At 46.0% G+C, this 13071-nt stretch overlaps 1 long non-coding RNA gene across 1 annotated transcript; it reads left to right on the top strand.

The window, feature by feature from the left end:
* Window positions 1–219: 219 nt before the first annotated feature.
* Window positions 220–3688, top strand: LOC147979526 (uncharacterized). Its single transcript, XR_015618826.1, has 2 exons — window positions 220–2118; window positions 3395–3688. It is a non-coding gene; the product is annotated as an uncharacterized LOC147979526 (long non-coding RNA).
* Window positions 3689–13071: the final 9383 nt, after the last annotated feature.

Genomic DNA, 13071 nt, shown 5'->3' with positions numbered 1-13071 from the left:
CCCGAACCCAACCCGGGCAGTCATCACCGTGGTGTCCGGATCATCCCCAAACATCTACAAAACGTCTCCATTTTGTTAATTGGACTTCCTACCCTATTTTTCTCGACCGCTCGATTTATTTAGAGGGAGGGATTAGCCCCTAAATGTCTCCCTCTTTCTTTATATATATATATACACTCCTAGTGCTATTTGGACAAAACCGTAAAACCAAGGGCACTTGTCCCATCTTTCCCTTTCGGCCGCCGCCACTCCCTCATCGGGATCCTCCCCGATCCACCCACCTCCTCTTCCTTGAATTCCCCATCTGGCCAATCCCGCATCCTCTCTCGTTCTCCATCCAACCAAACCGATTCATCCATCCAGCACGGCCGTGCTTGAGCGCTCCTGAGGCCGAGCTCCTCCAACGCCGCACCGCCCCGGCGAACCTGCCAGCCGGCGACCTCGTCCTCAGGCCGGCCCCGTCGCGTCACCTCTTCCTTCTCTTCCTCCTCTAGTTCTTCTCCCTCTCACTCCCTCTCACTCCCTCCACATCTCTGTTTTCTCTCACAGGGAGAACATGATGCGCCAGCCTCCATGGATTTCTCACCGGAGTCCCCGACCGCGCCTCGTCCTAGATGCAGGAGCCGAGCTCCCTCCTCCTCGTTGCACGCATTGCTTGCTGAGCCGCAAGCCCCTACGCCGCCCGGATCACCTGCGACCTCGGGTCGCCCCTACTTCATCCTCGCCGCTGTTGGTGCTCCGGCCGTTGCCGCCATGGCCTCCAGCTCCGCCCGCGCGCCTGCCTCGCGAACTGCAGCGCCGCCACGCCTCGACTGCCCGGATCCACCGTCGCGCCGTCCGGCCACCACTCCGGTGACCCCGACCACCATCAGTTTTCTTCCCCGTCGAAGGACGCCTCCGTCGCTCTGGTCCGACGTGACCAGCGCGACCACTTCCCCCGCGCCAAGTTCCTGCCTCGCCAGAGTGATCTTCGTCGCCGCCCTTCTTCCTCCGCCTTGCTCGCTCGCTGGAGCTCGTCTGCTCCTCTGCATCGTGCCTGCTGCGCCCCTGTCGAGCTACTTTGCTTCGTTCGAACGAGGGAAGAGGACGAACGCTCGCGTTGACCGCATCTAGCGCCAGATCCAGCCGGCCTGCTTCTGCTTCGGCCTTCAAGGCCAGCTCGAGCCAGCCCATCCCAGCAGCCTGCGTCCTGCGCCAGCAGGCTAACCCAGCACCGACCAGGCCAAGAGCCCAATGTGAGCAGCCCCTTCTAGCCCCTGTGCACTGTTGGGTCTGTCTCAGATATGGCCCAGTGGATTTTTTTTCTTGGTTCTGCGATTTGTCTATTTACCAGGGATTTACAGATTTGCAGAAAAACCCTTGGACTTCATGCATATAATAAATTAATAATCGTGGATCGGATTAAAACATTTTATATATGAAACTTGCTTAGAATTGTGTCTAGTTTAATAATATGTCATTTTCATCCATGTTTAAAATGCTTAAAATGTTGTTTGACTAAATTTGCTCCTATGCCATGTTAAAAATGCTTTAATTCTTAACTAAATAACCGTAACTCGGAATTTAATAAACTTTATATGTAAATGGGGTAGAAAAATGCCTAGTTTAACATGGTGTACTTGTTTTGCATGTTTATTAACTCTAAAATTATGTTTAGGGCAGATCAGTACCAAACCTAAAATATGCATATGGGGATTTACCGCAATTGTTGTTTGTTGTTTCCGGCCTCATTTAAACTTGCCTAAATAGTTAGTTTAATTTGCTTCACCCTCTTGCCATGTTTAACAACATTTAATATTGTTGGGTACATAAACGGGATCAAACTAAATAACTTATCGTGGTGTTTCGTCAATATGCAACTCATTGCATATTGAGCTCCATTTAATTTGTAGGATTGCTTGTGCACTTTGCCATGTCATGCTTCATTAAACTAGACATGGATCATACTTGATTGTGCATCATGCCATGATTATGTGGTGGTTGTTTACTATGTTGTTTGCTCTTTTCCGGTGTTGCTTCTTCGGGTTGGTTCCGATAACGTTGCGTTTGTGAGGATCCGTTCGACTACATCCGTTTGTCTTCTTCATGGACTCGTTCTTCTTCCTTGAGGGATTTCAGGCAAGATGACCATACCCTCGAAATCACTTCTATCTTTGCTTGCTAGTTGCACGCTCTTTTGCTATGCCTATGCTGCGATACCTACCACTTGCTTATCATGCCTCCTATATTGTTAAGCCAAGCCTCTAACCCACCTTGTCCTAGCAAACCGTTGTTTGGCTATGTTACCGCTTTGCTCAGCCCCTCTTATAGCGTTGTTAGTTGCAGGTGAAGATTGAAGTTTTGTTCCTTGTTGGAACATGGAGATGTTGTTCCTTGTTCGGAACATGTTTACTTGTTGGGATATCACAATATATCTTATTTAATTAATGCATATATATACTTGGTAAAGGGTGGAAGGCTCGGCCTTATGCCTGGTGTTTTGTTCCACTCTTGCCGCCCTAGTTTCCGTCATATCGGTGTTATGTTCCCGGATTTTGCGTTCCTTACACGGTTGGGCTATTATGGGAACCCCTTGACAGTTTGCCTTGAGTAAAGCTCCTCCAGCAATGCCCAACATTGGTTTTACCACTTGCCACCTAGCCTTTTCTTTTCCCTTGGGAGTCGCGCTCCTGAGGGTCATCATTATTTTACCCCCCCTGGGCCAGTGCTCCTCTGAGTGTTGGTCCAAACTAGATTCATGTGCAGCGCCCCCTTGGGGAAACTCGAGGTTTGGTTTTAGTTGTATGGAGAGCTCATCTGAGTGTGCCCTGAGAACGAGATATGTGCAGCTCCTATCGGGATTTGTCGGCACATTCGGGCGGTGTTGCTGGTTTAGTTTTACCCTATCGAAATGTCTTGTTGTACCGGGATACCGAGTCTGATCGGAATGTCTCGGGAGGAGGTCTATTCCTTCGTTGACCGTGAGAGCTTGTGATGGGCTAAGTTGGGACACCCCTGCATGGATTTGAAATTTCGAAAGCCGTGCCTGCGGTTATGGGTAGATGGGAATTTGTTAACGTCCGGTTGTAGAAAACCTGAAGTTGACCTTAATTAAAATACATCAACCGCGTGCGTAACCATGATGGTCTCTTTCCGGCATAGTCCGGGAAGTGAACACGGTGTTGGAGTTATGCTTGATGTAGGTTGCTATAGGATCACTTCTTGATCGTACTTTTACTGATCGTGCTTTGCCTTCTCTTCTCGCTCTCATTTGCGTATGTTAGCCACCATATATGCTAGTCGCTTGCTGCAGCTCCACCTCATACCTTTACCTTACCCTTAAGCTTAAATAGTCTTGATTGCGAGGGTGCGAGATTGCTGAGTCCCCGTGGCTCACAGATTCTTCCAAAACCAGCTTGCAGGTGCCGATGATGACATTCCAGGTGATGCAACCAAGCTCAGGAGGAGCTCGATGAAGACCTTGTCCTTTGTGTTGTTTCGTTCCAGTTGATCAGTAGTGGAGCCCAGTTGGGGTCGATCGGGGACCGTGTCGCATTTGGGGTTCTTCTTTCATTTTGGTTCCGTAGTCGGACCTTGATTGTATCTGGATGATGTAATCTTTTATTCATGTAATTGTGTGAAGTGGCGATTGTAAGCCAACTATGTAACTCTTTTCCCCTATTATATTACTTGGGTTGTGTGAAGATTACCTTACTTGCGACATTGCTTTCAATGCGGTTATGCCTCTAAGTCGTGCTTCGACATGTGGGAGATATAGCCGCATCGAGGGTGTAACATGTCGTCAGCCAGCTCACCAACACTCCTTGGCTAAAAGGCTCTTTTACCGAAACTTCCAATCAATGGCAGTGACAGTGGTTTTATGTTACAGAGCCCCGCAACACCAAGTGGGTAGTTGCACCTATGTTTCTCCCTGGCCCATCATTACAGCTTGCATCATGGTCCAACAAGGAGCTGGATTGGGGATCAGTTGATGAAGTGCGGACTCTACAAAGTCGCATCTGAACCCTCCTCGAGAGGGACATCGATCTTGTCAGCGTGATTCAAGTAATGCTGATTCGCCGAATCCTACCATGCCAGCGTAGGCCTCTCCGTATGTGGGAGTTCAATCCAGAAGGACCACAAACTCTCCAACACTTCTTTGGCATTACGCACAAAGGGATGTGGAAGTTGTTTTTCTGAAAATGAAAACATTGGCCGAACACTACTGAGGACACAGGCCTCGACTGTAACCGTCTGGATACCCCGGTAAGCACTTAACTTCCGAACATCCTTTTTTAAGTATGCCGTAATACATTACTGAGCAAACTATCTCCTTCCAGGGCTGGATAAAGAAAGCGGAGCTGATTAGGTGTCTGGTCCCCCTCCCCGAAGGTTCAGCTGATCCTGTATTAACAAGGATGTTAGCCCCGGCGCCATACCAGATGCTTGTGACGGAGGGCAAGGGAGAGAGGACCAAAGATGGCCCCCATCCCGAAGGTGCACCAGACAAGATTCCATCGTCCGAAGACAAAAATGACGGGGAAGTCAACGTCTCTTCCCCCCATGGGAAGAAAGCGGCCGCCTCCGAAGATTGGGAGGAAAAGGCTCCTAAGCAAGGCAAGATGCCTTTGTCGGGTGGCTTGGGATTGGAGGACAACGTCATCCCGCAGTCCCATGATGAGGACAAGCCTCAAGCCAAATCGTAAGTGAACAAGGGTGTTTTAAACACGTCCCGCCCCTTTCTTTTAATGTCTAGAATATTTTTTTTGTAGTTCGGCATGCAGTCTTCTTCAACAATCCTCTTCCTCGGGGGATCTTCTCCCGGAGATGATGGAAAGCGAGATGCCTCCACCAATGTCCTTGCCCAACAAGGCGGATGACTTCGAGGTGTCGTCATGGAGGGTCTCTCCCAATCAACAAGTGGTGCGAGGGATGATGAAGACACAACCCAAAGGTGATACTTCGGTGGCCCAGGGTCCGGGGACCAACAATAAAGGTCCCGAACATTTCGGTCTACAGCCGGATACGAATAAACGGATCCCTTCAAAGGGATGCCGTACTCCTACAGCAGCCTCCGGAGACCCAGAGGTGCTGGATATATTGATGAACATGCTGTGACAGGCGTCCGTCTCAAAGGAACATCGTACCTTGATGGGAACGATGGTCGAAAAGGTCCTGACCGCAAAAGGCGGATTGAATGAGTCCTTCGTGGGCTTGCTAAGAGGCTTCGAGGTTTGTACCGTAATATGTTCGATTGTGTTTTATTCAAGAATACACCTGTGTATAGATAGTAGCCCCTAAGACTCTGATTGGCTTGCCGAGGGAGGCAATTAGAGGATCAAAAGATATGCCCACGAAGTAATATGATTAATTTGAACACAAGCTGTGACCTCCCCGTAAACTGTCCGTACTGTAGAGGTTGCGGATTTGCAACACAAGATTGATGAGGCAGATATTGATATTGCACTTATCAACAGGCGTCTTGACGAGTCGCAAGGTACGTATTCGGAGCAATCCTTACATATACATGTTTCTAATATAAGCGTGACGCTGAAAGTTGCATACTAGAATATGCATGGCTGCAGATGGTGCCGCCGTCGTTGAGATTCTTTGGGCGGAGCTGGCCCGGGCCAAGGAGCAGGCCCGGTATAGTAATGCGGTTTCCTAAAAGGCATCGGCCGAGTTAAAGGCCAAACAAGCTACTCGGCACGAAGACAAGGAGAAAATATCCTCGATGTCGCTCGAACTGAAAAATGCTACCAGCTTCTGTGAATTCCTAGAGAAGGAGAATAAAGCCAAAGCGGATGAGCTTGACAAGGCCTTGCGAGAGGCGAAAGAAGCGCGGTCCGAATCTAGAGCGGCCCGTGAGGAGATCCGACAAGCTGGGGAGATTGCGGGTGGTAAGCCATTTTTATTACAGACTAAGTTCGGCAATCCGAATTATGCTCAGCTTAACCAAGTGTGGAGTTCTCCAGACGTGTTTTTGGACCTGCCGAAGAGTTCATCCGATGCGGCGCAGTTTTACCAAGCACAAGAGGGATATGCAACGGAGAAGCTTTTCTGTTCACAGTTCGGCGCATCAAAACACCCTCTGTTGCTGAATGAACAGATGTCACAATGGGCTGAGCTTCACAGGATGTCCGGCGCTGCTATGAAGAACGTCATACTTCAGCTGTGGCCGACTGAGCCGATTCCGAATATCTATTTCGGCTTGGTGCGGCGGCTTGCTGATGCGGTGCCACGTATCGACGTCGTGAAGCGGTCGTTGTGCATTGAAGGTGCATGGATGGCCTTTGCCCGAGTCAAGACATACTGGGCGAAGATGAAGGCCGTTGATGTTGCAGTGCAGGATCCACCCAAGGGCAAGGACCATCACGCACCAGAGCATTACTTTGAGGACGTCTTAGAGGCTGCCCGCTTGATAGAGGGTCAATGTTCGAAAGGCATAATATTTGAGTGACCTCTTTACGAATTGTAAAAGACAATTGTTATAATCAGTCTATATTTTGATTTTTCCTGAAGGCTTTTGTTCCTCCTGTGCGGCCGTTTCTATATGAACTGAAAGTTTTCCAGTCGTCGGCTTCAGCTCCCTCGTAGAAAGTACGGGGGTGTTCGAAAAAGCATCTGATCACTCTTGACCCAACGTCTTGGTCTGTGAAGGAGGTGTCAATGAGGCGAACCAGGCAACCAGACTATAGGGCGTTAACACTTTCACTTAGCCATAGGAGTTTTATGGTGGGTCTACGACATAGCCCCTGGTATGTATGTGGCTTATTCATACAATGCGTTTACATATTTGACCGGAAAGAGGTCCTTTGTGTGACATGGAGGGAATAGCGACAGATTCCGATAAGTCATCGACTGGTTGACCAGCTCTCGCCGCATCATGACAGTCAGTTTTTGGCTTTCCCTACTGAGGTGCTTAACCAGGTGAACCGGAAGCAGAATCACAGTAGTTCTCATTTTACTACCCTAGCCGATAGAGCGGAACGTAGGATAGCAAGCACAGGAGCCGGGCAACCCAACTATTGACCCAAGACATGATTCGGAGTTGATGCATATAAGGCCAAACTCGCGACGCCGAAGTACGCTATAGAACTGTTCGGACTTGTTGGCAACTCATTTGTTCCCATACCGAGCCCCTGGCAAGTTATGCCGAGGTGTACGTTTGAGACAACCATAGGGGCAAAACTCGATCCTTTTAGAAAAGAATGGATTATTTTTACTGGGATCTGAGTGATGAGCTATCGTGTATATACATAACAAAGCTGCAACCCCGGCTATTTGATATGCCTGAAAGTGCGTTATATCGACTAGAGGGGGGGGGGGGTGAATAGTGTAGGATCTAGAAGTAGGTGTGTCTAGAGGGGGGTGATTAGACACTTAATGCTAAAGTTGCAACCTTGTCTATCCCACCATGGCCATCGCCCACGAAGGACTTGCCTCACTAGCGGTAGATCTTCATGAAGTAGGCGATCTCCTTGCCCTTACAAACTCCTTGGTTCAACTCCACAATCTTGTCGGAGGCTCCCAAGTGACACCTAGCCAATCTAGGAGATACCACTCTCCAAGAAGTAACAAATGGTATGTTGATGATGAACTCCTTGCTCTTGTGCTTCAAATGATAGTCTCCCCAACACTCAACTCTCTCTCATAGGATTTGGATCTGGTGGAAAGAAGATTTGAGTGGAAAGCAACTTGGGGAAGGCTAGAGATCAAGATTCATATGGTAGGAATGGAATATCTTGGTCTCAACACATGAGTAGGTAGTTCTCTCTCAGAAATAGGATGCTGGAAGTGTAGGCTTAGTCTGATGGCTCTCTCCACGAATGAAGAGGAGGTGGAGGGGTATTTATAGCCTCCACACGAAATCCAACCGTTACACACAATTTACCAATCTCGGTGGGACCGAATCAAAAAACTCGGTCGGACCGAAATAGTAAACCTAGTGACCGTTAGTGATTTTCGGTGGGACCGACTGGATCAACTCGGTGGGACCAATGTGCTAGGGTTAGGGAAAATACAAAACTCGGTTTAACCGTGATAGAGGCAAAGGTGTCCCGATATTTCGATGAGATGGTGGCTATCGTTTTCTGTGGGAGTCGACCTTGACGATCCGACTACGAACGTGCGAGACGTCGCGCCTTAGCAATCGCTAAACCAACTTCCGAGGGGTTATTGACCACGCCGGAGCACGATCAACCTGACCACGAGGGCCTGTTTCCTGCGAGCAAACGAAGAACAAGCAAGAAACTGAGATTGCAATCTGGATATTGCGAATATAAGATGAAAGCTTTATTGATCAAGGTGGGGTTCTGTGACGTCTTGGTCTGGTCATTGGACACAAACGAAGTACGCGAAGTTGCAGCTATGGCGAACTTTTAATCTAAACAAAACCCAAGGAAAAAGCTACTAGATGGATCTACTTATATAGGAGCAAGGGGTGGCGGCCAAGGAGGTGGGAGGACGTCCCAAGGCAGCCTAATACTAACCCTAGGTCATACAAGGCTCATGGGCCCAAGTGGAGGTGATGCAACACCTTTGGGCTTGTAGTTTGACTCGGATTCTGCTGCAACGTCAGATTGTTTCGTCCGTAACTCAACGCTCCGGATGAATTTGAAGGTGAATCCAATTGGGTTGGAAAGAGAACGAAATCTAGTTTCCAACAAAAAAAGAATCACCCAATTCGGAGTCCGTATGAAAAAGTTGTTGGCGTTTTGAGTCAGGTATGTCTGTGCAGTCCGAATCTGAATCCAGAACGTGAGAGACTTGGACTCTATCTTCTCTTGGCCCAAAAGTGACGTGAGAGGACTTTTTGAACACAACCTAAACTTCTCCTTTTCCCTTATCTTCATATGTGGATTGTACAAATGTCCCATACACCTGCAATTAGACAAAACACAAAAGTGTGTGAAGTATTTTTGTTCTGGATAACATAAATAGATTATTGAATAGTTTGCATTAGAAATCACCTGACAAATATGCATGTATGCAATATTTTTGGTCGTATCCAAGGTAGTCATGTCCTCATCATCCTCCCCTTTTTGAAAATAAAGCCGTCCTCGGCATTGCTTAATCTGAAATGTGGCTAACAAAAGAGACAAGGTGTACATGTTGTATATGTATATGTCATCCATTTTAACTTCCCTTGATTTTTGTACATATGTCACATGTATACATGAGTAACTTTCATTGTTCATAAAATCTAAAGCCAAAAAATTATCACAGGAAGTAGAAGGCATGAAAATATTGGAACTCAGTTTGCACATATAAGTGAAGCTCTTATTCTCTTCAAAAGATTGGCAATGTTCATCATTAAACCATCCTAACTTCGATGAATAAACCTTACTTGCATCAAATTTACATGCTACAACATGCTTAAATAAGCAAACATGCAATAAGTCATTGGACACAGAATCATCATCAAGATTAGAGGTCATATCAAAATGATTAAACATTGGTTCTTTTGCATCAACAGTTAATTCAATGGGTGCACTCAAAATTGTTGATATTTCAGTTGTTTGATCACATGACGCATTCATGACAGTAACAAGAGTCTCTAAAATAGGTGGTGTGCTCAAATCAACAGGTAACTCAACACATGATGCATTCAAGTTAACTAGGCATGCTTCATTCTCATGTGAAGTTATATCATCAATACCTTTACTGTTACCTCGCAGAGATGTAGCTGATGTAGGTACGGACGTTGACAATGTACCATACTCTTGAGATGATATTGCGCTCACAATCCGAGGTGGGGCTGCTCTAGTAGGTGCAATAGTGGAGTAACCAACCGGCGATGGTGAGCATGAACTGGAATAGTAGTTGTTGTAGTCACCCAATGCATCCTCCTGTATCTGTCTCTCAAAGGTACAAGCACGGACATACATACCAGTAATGCAACGAGGAATATACCGAAATCTTACCTGAATATCATGGTTCAAACCACCAAAAAAATCTATTCATTGTATCATCCTCAGATTCTTCTATGTCACAATGATGCATATAAGATTTGAACTCTTGGTAGTAAGCATGAACATTGTTACTGCCTTGTTTTAATTGCTCCAATTTGCAACGCAATTCACGACGATAGTAAGGGGGAAAAATTGTTGTCTCATTACAGCTTTCAAAACTTTCCAAGTTGTGGGTTGGTTATCAATGTTTTTCTTACAATGTACACTCCACCAAACAGAAGCAAAACCAGTAAATGCTCTAATGGTAGCTCGTACTCTCTCAAGTTCAGAAAAATCATGGTGACTAAAAACTTGTTCTACTTCAAGCTCCCAAGCTAGATAAATAGCAGGATTAAATCTACCCTCAAATGATGGTAAAGAGATAACCTGACCATATGCTTGTGTGTGTTGTCCCAACTCTCGTGATGGTGAAGATGTGTCCGTCGTCCAAGAACTTCTATCTCTGGAACCTGTCATGATTAGTAGAAACAAGAACCAAAATTCGAGAATAATGTTCCTATGAACTACTAGGTTGTGGTTGTAAAGTGCTCACAGTAAAGCAAATATCAATATCTTACAAGTTCTTACCATGCGGCAGGTGGTGACAGGCAACCAGCGGTGTCAAATAACTCCGAAGATTGTGTAAAGCGATTGCCAGGGGAACGTGCGTATACACGGTGTAGAAATATGTGGAGCTGGGTTGGCTATATATGGTAGCAAAAGATTAGCAATAATCAATTCAGAGATGCAATGTTGAATAAACGCTCAACGACGGTACTGTGCTGGTCCTAGGCTAGACCGAACTAGAGACGCGAGCCTAGAACACTAATGAGGTCACGTCGTAGCACAACCAGCATCAATGAAGGATACTAAGTAGCTCTGGACAGCAAGATATAAGTGAAGATCACAACGGCAGTAAAGATAATGATGTGAAACAATAGCCAAGCTGTTTTACTGAACAGTGCACAAAACAGATTCCAATCCGAATTCAACTACGAGATTGAGTCTAAAAAGATCCGAATTTTGTTTTTTTCTCTTTTTTTTCCTCACACTTTTTTTTCTCTCCTTTTTTTCTCTGACTTTTTTTTCTCTTTTTTTTCTCTCGTTTTTTTCTCTCTTTTCTCTCTTTTTTTCTCCCTCTTTCCAAAACAAACTAGATAAGATGCAGATTGGATCAAGTGAAGATGTGAACGATCTCAACTATTATTATGACAATGAATGGTGGGTAGCACGTGGTGGAAATTGATGGATGGGTGGTGGACAGCGGAAGAGATAATAATGCAGCGGTGGCGTGACTAATGTGAACAGAACTCGAAACTCTAAATGAACTAGACACTAAGACCAGCAACTCGACACGACGATGCAACCGATAATTCAACTATGCAAGCAATGAAAAGAAAATTGCAAAGGCTCAGACTGGCTTGGACCAAGGATGAATAGATCTAACTCTTTTTTGTGGCTTTTTCTTGGACAATAGGTAAGAAAATAAATCTAATCTAGGAAAACTGGAAATTCTCACCGAGCAACCTGAAAACTGATACCACTTGATAGAGGCAAAGGTGTCCCGATATTTCGATGAGATGGTGGCTATCGTTTTCTGTGGGAGTCGACCTTGACGATCCGACTACGAACGTGCGAGACGTCGCGCCTTAGCAATCGCTAAACCAACTTCCGAGGGGTTATTGACCACGCCGGAGCACGATCAACCTGACCACGAGGGCCTGTTTCCTGCGAGCAAACGAAGAACAAGCAAGAAACTGAGATTGCAATCTGGATATTGCGAATATAAGATGAAAGCTTTATTGATCAAGGTGGGGTTCGGTGACGTCTTGGTCTGGTCGTTGGACACAAACGAAGTACGCGAAGTTGCAGCTATGGCGAACTTTTAATCTAAACAAAACCCAAGGAAAAAGCTACTAGATGGATCTACTTATATAGGAGCAAGGGGCGGCCAAGGAGGTGGGAGGACGTCCCAAGGCAGCCTAATACTAACCCTAGGTCGTACAAGGCTCATGGGCCCAAGTGGAGGTGATGCAACACCTTTGGGCTTGTAGTTTGACTCGGATTCTGCTGCAACGTCAGATTGTTTCGTCCGTAACTCAACGCTCCGGATGAATTTGAAGGTGAATCCAATTGGGTTGGAAAGAGCACGAAATCTAGTTTCCAACAAAAAAAGAATCACCCAATTCGGAGTCCGTATGAAAAAGTTGTTGGCGTTTTGAGTCAGGTATGTCTGTGCAGTCCAAATCTGAATCCAGAACGTGAGAGACTTGGACTCTATCTTCTCTTGGCCCAAAAGTGACGTGAGAGGACTTTTTGAACACAACCTAAACTTCTCCTTTTCCCTTATCTTCATATGTGGATTGTACAAATGTCCCATACACCTGCAATTAGACAAAACACAAAAGTGTGTGAAGTATTTTTGTTCTGGATAACATAAATAGATTATTGAATAGTTTGCATTAGAAATCACCTGACAAATATGCATGTATGCAATATTTTTGGTCGTATCCAAGGTAGTCATGTCCTCATCAAACCGATTACTCAAACTTGGTGGGACCGATTTGGGTAATAAGCGAAACAGAGAGTTGGCCAAGCAAACTCGGTGGGACCGATTGCATATCTCGGTGGGACCGAAGATATTTCAACAGGTAACAGAGAGTTTGCAAGCCCATCTCGGTGAGACCGAGATCCCATCGGTGAGACCGAATTGATTAGGGTTTGGCAGTGGATTATGACAAGTGAAACTCGATGGCGCCGGATAGAAATAATTGGTAGGTCCGAGTTTGGCTTTGGGTTTAGGTCATATGTGGAAGTGGGAAAGTAGATGAGGATTTTGGAGCATATCATTAAGCACTTGAGCAAGAGGCTCATTATCAACACCTCATCCCTCCTTGATAGTATTGGCTTTTCCTATGGACTCAATGTGATCTTGGATCACTAAAATGTAAAATGAAGAGTCTTGAGCTTTAAGCTTTAGCCAATCCTTTGTCCTTAGCATCTTGGAGAACTTCCCACAACCTTTAGTCCATGCCACTCCATTGTTGAACTTATCTGAAACATACTAGATAAAAATGTTAGTCCAACAAGAGATATGTTGTCATCAATTACCAATACCACCTAGGGAGCACTTGTGCTT

This window comes from Triticum urartu, chromosome 3A (assembly GCF_056163025.1).
Source record: "Triticum urartu cultivar PI428250 chromosome 3A, HENAU_Tu73, whole genome shotgun sequence".
NCBI classification, from domain to species: domain Eukaryota; kingdom Viridiplantae; phylum Streptophyta; class Magnoliopsida; order Poales; family Poaceae; genus Triticum; species Triticum urartu.
The sequence above is the reverse complement of the archived record's forward strand: the minus strand, read 5'-3'. Positions and strand labels throughout refer to the sequence as shown.